We start from the raw sequence: 7249 nt of genomic DNA, 5'->3' as shown, positions 1-7249 counted from the left end.
CCTTTTACACACACTCTATATACTGCTTCCACCTTTCTGCTTTCCCTTCTTTGCGTAGGACTGGTTTTCCATCTGAGCTCCTGATGGTTCAATTATCTCCAAAGGTCCCTCTAATTTTTCTGTAGACAGCAGTTACTTTACACCTCGTAATTTATGCCTCTACATCGTTACATTTGCCCTCTACCCATTCCTGCTTAACCATTTTGTCCTTCCTATTGATCTAATTTTTTAGACATTTGTATTCACATTCACCTGCTTCATGTATTGCATTTTTATATTTTCTCATTTCATCAATTAAATTCAATATCTCTTATGTTACCCTAGATTTGGACTAGCACTCATCTTTTTATCTACTTGATCCTCCGCTGCCTTCACTACGTCTCTCAAAGCTACCGATTCTTCTTCTACTGTATTTCTTTCCTCTGTTCTTGTCAATCATTACCTCATGCTCCCTCTGGAACTCTTTGCAACCCCTGGTTCTTTCAGTTTATCCAGATCCCATCTCATTAAATTCTTGCAGTTTTAATCTACAGTTAATAACCAATAAATCCACAAGTGCCCCTGGAAATATCTTACAATTTATAACTGGTTCCAAAATCTTTGTTTTACGATTATATAATCAATCTGAAACCTTCTGGTGTCTCCAGGTCTCTTCCACATATACAATCTTTTTTCATGCTTCTTAAAATTATGCTCTGTGCAAAATTCTGCTAGGCGGCTTCCTCTTTCATTGCTTTCTCCCAATTCATATTCACCTACTACTTTTCCTTCTCTTTCTTTGCATACTATCAAATTCCAGTCCCCCATGACTATTAAATTTTCACCTCCCTTAAGTATCTAAATAATTTCTCTCATCCCATCACAAGTTTCTTCTCTCTCTTTCTCATCTGCGGAGCTAATTGACATAAAAACTCTTACTACTGTGTTGGGCGTGGGCTATGTGTCTATCTTGACTAAAATAATGCTTTCACTATGCTGCTCATAGTAGCTTCCAATGTTCCTATTTTTTTATTTGTTATTAAACCTATTCCAGATTTTTTTTTTTATTTGTTATCAAACCTATTCCTGCATTACCCCCGCTTGGTTTTGTATTTATAACCCTGTATTCACCTGACCAGAAGTCTTGTTCCTCCTGCCACCAAACTTTGCTAATTCTCACTATATCTAAGCTTAACATGTCCGCTTTCCTTATTAAATTTTCTAATTAAGGGATCTGACATTCCATGCTCCGATCTGTAGAATGCCAGTTTAGTCCAGTCAAATTGCAGATACACCTTGCAAAAGGTGGAGTAGAAGAGTTAATTTTTTCAACTCGTTCATATGGTTGGAAAGATTAGAAAACCGAGGTTGGCCAACAAAATTTCGCTTGGGAAAACTTTCTGCATTCAAAAAACTTGGAAAATGTCGGCCTTTTTTCAGTTTTTTTTTTTTCAAAATATCTCAGTTTCATTTGCTCCTATCGCTTTAACGTCTATTTTCTTTTTTAAAGAGCACAAAATTCTCTACAAATTTTATTCTTGCCATTTTTTTCTACACCCAATATCTAAGGCACTACAGCACCTAAAAAATACCAATTTTTCAAATTTTGAGCATAGTGGCAAGATACCTTATTTTTGAACATTACTTTTTCTGTTTCTGTAGTATAAATACATTATACATCATGTTACATGTTGGAATTTACCACCTCACTTTCAGGTATTCAATTTCTCTGTATGCAACATGAGGATTGCTGGTCATCCAACTATTGTGATTCTTACATCACTACCTCAAGTTCACTATGGGGCACCTCTGCCCTGGTATTTGTAAAACTATAAATATAAAAATACATCATTAACACACACACACACACACACACACACACACACACACACACACACACACAAAAAAAAAAAAAAAAAAAATAATTTGTCTCAGGAAACTAAACTATTATTAGCTGCAATAGGGGCAACCTAATTAGGTAGGTAATTATTCTTGTGTATAAAAGCCACACATTTGACATTAAAAATAAGTAGCTTCATTACAATTAAAGTGCATTGTCAGTTACTAAAAAATGTAGACAGTTCTGGGTGTGCAATACTTGTAATATCACACTTTAGTGCACTTGAGACAGATATGAGCACCACTTCTAACGTTTTGATGGGCCAGGTTCCTCAGTGTCACCAGAAATACCTTGAGTTACAGATTCAGGCTCTGCACATAAAGTTGATCCCAGATTGGCCTCTTCTTTACACAGCGAGTCAGCCTCAGCAAGTTCGTTGATTTCGTCAGCGGTTTCCTCAACATCCTCCATAACATCATCTTCACTGTCTTCATATAAAAATTTTGGGACTTTTCATAGTTGACCCCAATACATTTCTTACAAATTGAAGAACATTTCAAACCCGCTTTTCTGCAGGAGCACTTAATTTTTCCTTGACCAAAAAAAAGTGGATGTTGCATCACATCTGCTAAAGGCGTAAGTGAACAGAATATATTCACTGTCAAACTTGTAAGCTGCAGTGGAAAACCACTTGTCTTCTGCATTTCTTCTTCCTGGCTTTAAGGAAAAGAAGTTTTCAATGCCTTGCCCCAAACCGGTCATCAGCACAAGCAGGTCAACATCTTCTCCTACAATGACAACACTTCCAAAATCTTTGGTTCTTGAAATGGCAGATGTTACAATCGTAACATCAGCATCTTCTTGTGCCTGGAGCAATTCAATTCTACACTCCAGAAATTCCTTTTTAAGAAGTGTGATCAAACGCATCTTGTTTTGTTCGTTGTACAAGAACTGTCCTGACGGACTTGGTTCACCAACTCTGATTCAACCACAACGTCAACCGAAGAATGTTTTTTGGACCTACGAATCCTCTCAGCACTCTTTGTGCTACATTTGTCTCCCTCACATGGATACCCATCAAATACAATAGCAAACTGAGATCCAAAATGACGTTGCAGGTAAGAAACATAGCTTTGGGCTATTGATTTGAAGCAAACATTTCGAGTCCAAGTCACTTTATGGATAAGGTACCCTCCATCAATGACAAAAAATGTACTCGGTCCACCTGACTTCACATCTTCCACTGGAACGAAGGCCAAAGAATAAATACGCTTTTGTCTGCTAAAGAACAATTCCTACATACTTTTTCTTATAACTGATCATTAACATCAATAAACTGTAGAAAATGTATGGCACCTGCATGCAATCGTATTACATATTGTAACACAAACTTCACGCAATCCGACGTGAATGTGTTCGTAGTTACTGAATATGATGCTGTTTTTCCTGGCCCTGCAGCAGAGTGAGATGGTAAATTCCAATGAATAACATGATTAGTAATATGTTTATACTAACAAATATAAATTGAAGTAACAGTGTTCAAAAATTAGGTAATTTACCACTTTGCTCAAAATTTGAAAAAAAAGGTAGTTTTTGATGTGCTGTAGCGCCTTAGATACTGGGAGTAGGAAAAAAATTGTAAGAATCAAATCTGTAGAGAATTTTGTGCTCTTTACAAAATAAAATAGACGTGAAAGCGATAGGAGCAAATGAAACTGAGATATTTTGAAAAAACCGAAAAAAGTCCGAAAGTTTTTTGACTGCAGAAAAATTTCCCAAGAGAAATTTTGTTGGCAAAACTTCATTTTCTAACCTTTCCAACAATATGAACGAGTTAAAAAAATAAAATCTTCTACCCCACCTTTTGCAAGGTACAGGATTTTTTTCTGACAGTTTCGCTGGGCTAGTTTTGTTCCTCCTGATACTGATGTCCTCCTGAGTAGTCCCCACCTGGAGATCTGAATGAGGGACTATTTACCTCTGGAATATTTTACCCATCATCATTTAACCATACAGTAGAGCTGCATGCCCTTGGGAAACATTATAGCTGTAGTTTCCCCTTGCTTTCAACCACTGGCAGTACCAGCGCAGCAATCCCGTTTCGTTTGATGTTACAAGGCCAGATCAGTCAATCAACAGACTGTTGCCCTTGCAACTACTGAAAAGGCTGCTGTCCTTCTTCAGGAACTACACATTTGTCTGGCCTCTCAACAGATACCCCTCCATTGCGGTTGTACCTACGGTACGGCTATCTGCATCACTGAGGCATGCAAGTCTCCCCACCAATGGCAAGGTCCATGGTTCATGTGGTGGGGGATGTATAGAGGGACTATATGAGTGAAGTGAACTTTTAAATAATATTTTAGAATGAGAAGTAGTAGTACATGAAGATGTATGGGAATATGACACTGTGAGAAGATTTTGACAGAGCACTGGAAGACCTAAATTGAAACAGGCCCCTGGAGTAGATGGAATTTCCTCAAAATTATTGAGATTAGCCACGAAAAAATTTTGTCACTTTGTGGCAGGTGAAATACTCTCAGATTTTGAGACTAATATAATAATGATCTTAACTCCAAAGAGGGCATGTGCTGACAGCTATGAATATTACCAAAGTATCAATAAATCAACAAAATAATTTTTTGAAAATATAATTGGATACATACAAAAATCTACTCACTAAGAGACAGCAGGAGAAAATACATATACAGGTTAAAGAAACATGAAGAGAAGGTTGAGGAGTCCTTTCTTCTCATCCTACCCAATTAGTTTCCACTGACCCAAGGTTCTGGGCAACTTTTCTGAACTCTCCATACTTCCTACACCTTGCCCAGTCCTTTTCCTTCATCCCTCTTCCTTCTCATTCAGTCCATCTGCGAGGAGTAAGAGCCACTGACTCCAAAAGCATGCACATTTCTTTAACTTTTATCTGTGTTTCCTCATGCCACAACTTAGTTGAGTAGATTTGTTTATGTTTCAGGTTATCAGTATGACATGGTCGCAAGATATTGACACGAACTGTATACAGAGGAATGAAAAAATTGGTAATAAGAAATTGGTAAAAACCAATCTCTGGGAGGGCCAGTTTGGGTTTTGAGAAATGGACAAGCATGTGAGACAAAATTGACTGTAAGGCTTCTCTTAGGTGACAGGTTCACGAATGGCAAATTGCATTTATAAGATTTTGTGAAACCATTTGGCAATGCTGATTGGAATAAACGCTGCTATTTTGAAGGTAGCAGGAACAAAATAAAGGGAGCATAAGGTTATCTACAGCTTTTTACAGAAACCAGATTGCAGTTACAAGGATATGAAAGGAAAGCAGTAGTTGGGAAGGGAGTGAGACAGGGTTGCAGCGTATCCTCAGTGACATTCTATCTCTGCATTGAGCTATCAGTAAAAGAAACCAAGAGGAAATTTGGAAGGGTAATTAAAGTCCAGGGAGAAGAAATCAAAACATTCAGTTCTGCCAATGATATTTGTATTTTGTAACACAATACAAAGGACTTGTGGAAGTAGCTGAATGGAATAGAATGGGTAATGACTTGAAATGATGATGATGACAATGATGATGATGATGATGATGATGATGGTTTGTGGGGCAATCAACTGCACGGTTATCAGCGCCCATACAAATTCCCTACCTTTGCTCAGTCCCAACCGGCCACTTTGATGAATGAAACTTGAAAAGAGGTTATAAGATGTATACCAACAAAAGTAAAACATGCATGCACTGTTAAGTGTAAGTACTAGTCTAACAAGTAAGTACTAGTACTAGTGTAAATCTTTTTGGCTTAAAGGAGACCACTGAATTAAGAATCTGAAAATAATGTTCACAGGAAAAATCGTACTCAATTGCCAGACTTTATAAGACAGAAGCCCACAAAGAATAAGATTGCTTATGTTGCTTAATACATTGATTAAACTTGAACCCAGCTGCAATATTCTGTCAGCAAACTGCATACGTCAGAAAAAGTCAAACTACTAACATCTGAGAGTGGACATGATTTTGCACCACTTTGTGCAGTTTACTACTAGAAAATAGTAAGGGGATACTAAAATTCCAGGTCAGTTATTCTCTGGCCTTGCAGTGAAGTATAAAACAATGTAGACAGATCTCCCAACTCTTGTTTTCCTCATTGAAACAAATGAGTGGTGCAGAGGTAAGCAAGCAACCCAAGATGCTGACTGTTGTTGGCTTTGCAGAAGTTGTAACAGCTGTCTGCTGTTGTTGCAGCTACATTTTTGATGCAACTACTGCTGGTCAAACTTGAGATCCATGCCTCACAGGAATAGTTGTACGTTGCAAAAGTTCTGGTTGTCACTCTTATCTCACTCTGAATAGGTAGAACACAGTTTACAATAACACATACTGGAGGTAACCAGTGGAACGAAACAGGTGGTTCTCGAGGTACATGACAGCACAGATAACAAACTGAACAAATAAACAAAACAAAGTCAAAGTATAACAAATTTGTCTTAAGCATATACAACAATCTAGGGAGCAACCCAAACACAAACATAAATCAGGCAAGATGAAAACTCTACTATGCAATGGCATGGAACTGAACACTTCAATGACTAGTGAGAGCTTGCTAGCAACAGCTGGGTGCAGTACTTAGCAGTAAACACTTGTCACCACCTGATGTGCCTGCTGCATCTGCTGGTTCTCATGTGGTTGCAAACTGCAGTTGTCACCTGGAACCCGAGAATCTGTGCGTCTCTCAGTCAACACTTGAGCTAGGTGACGAATCCGAATCACTGTCCGATACTAAACATTCATCAGTAAGTAAGATGATATGAACGTCAAAAGGCTTCACAAAACACCGTCATATGAGAGATATTAATCTTCCAACAACCAAAGAAACAGTTCACTCTACAGCTTTCAGCAGGAAGGGCTGCAGTTTGACATGATCCTAAGATCAAACCTCTGAAGCACTAACACAACAAAACGCGATGGCAAACTAATCTTTAGTATAAATTACAGAATTTTCTAGTAAAGAAATTAAGACACTTTGAGTAATGAAGCAATTAGCATAACTTGATATGTGGAATGTGAATAATTCATGAAAAGACGAGTGCATTTAATATAACAGAAAGAAACTTCCACATGGGAAAAATATATTAAAAACGAAGATTCCAAGACTTACCAAGCGGGAAAGCGCCGGCAGACAGGCACATGAACAAAACACACAAACACACACACAGAATTACGAGCTTTCGCAACTGGCAGTTGCTTCGTCAGGAAAGAGGGAAGGAGAGGTAAAAATGAAAGGATGTGGGTTTTAAGGGAGAGGGTAAGGAGTCATTCCAATCCCGGGAGCGGAAAGACTTCCCTTAGGGGAAAAAAAGGACAGGTGTACACTCGCGCGCACACACACACACACACACACACACACACACATATCCATCCGCACATACACAGACACA

Source organism: Schistocerca gregaria, chromosome 1, assembly GCF_023897955.1.
Source record: "Schistocerca gregaria isolate iqSchGreg1 chromosome 1, iqSchGreg1.2, whole genome shotgun sequence".
Lineage (NCBI taxonomy): Eukaryota > Metazoa > Arthropoda > Insecta > Orthoptera > Acrididae > Schistocerca > Schistocerca gregaria.
This window is presented reverse-complemented; position numbering follows the sequence as displayed.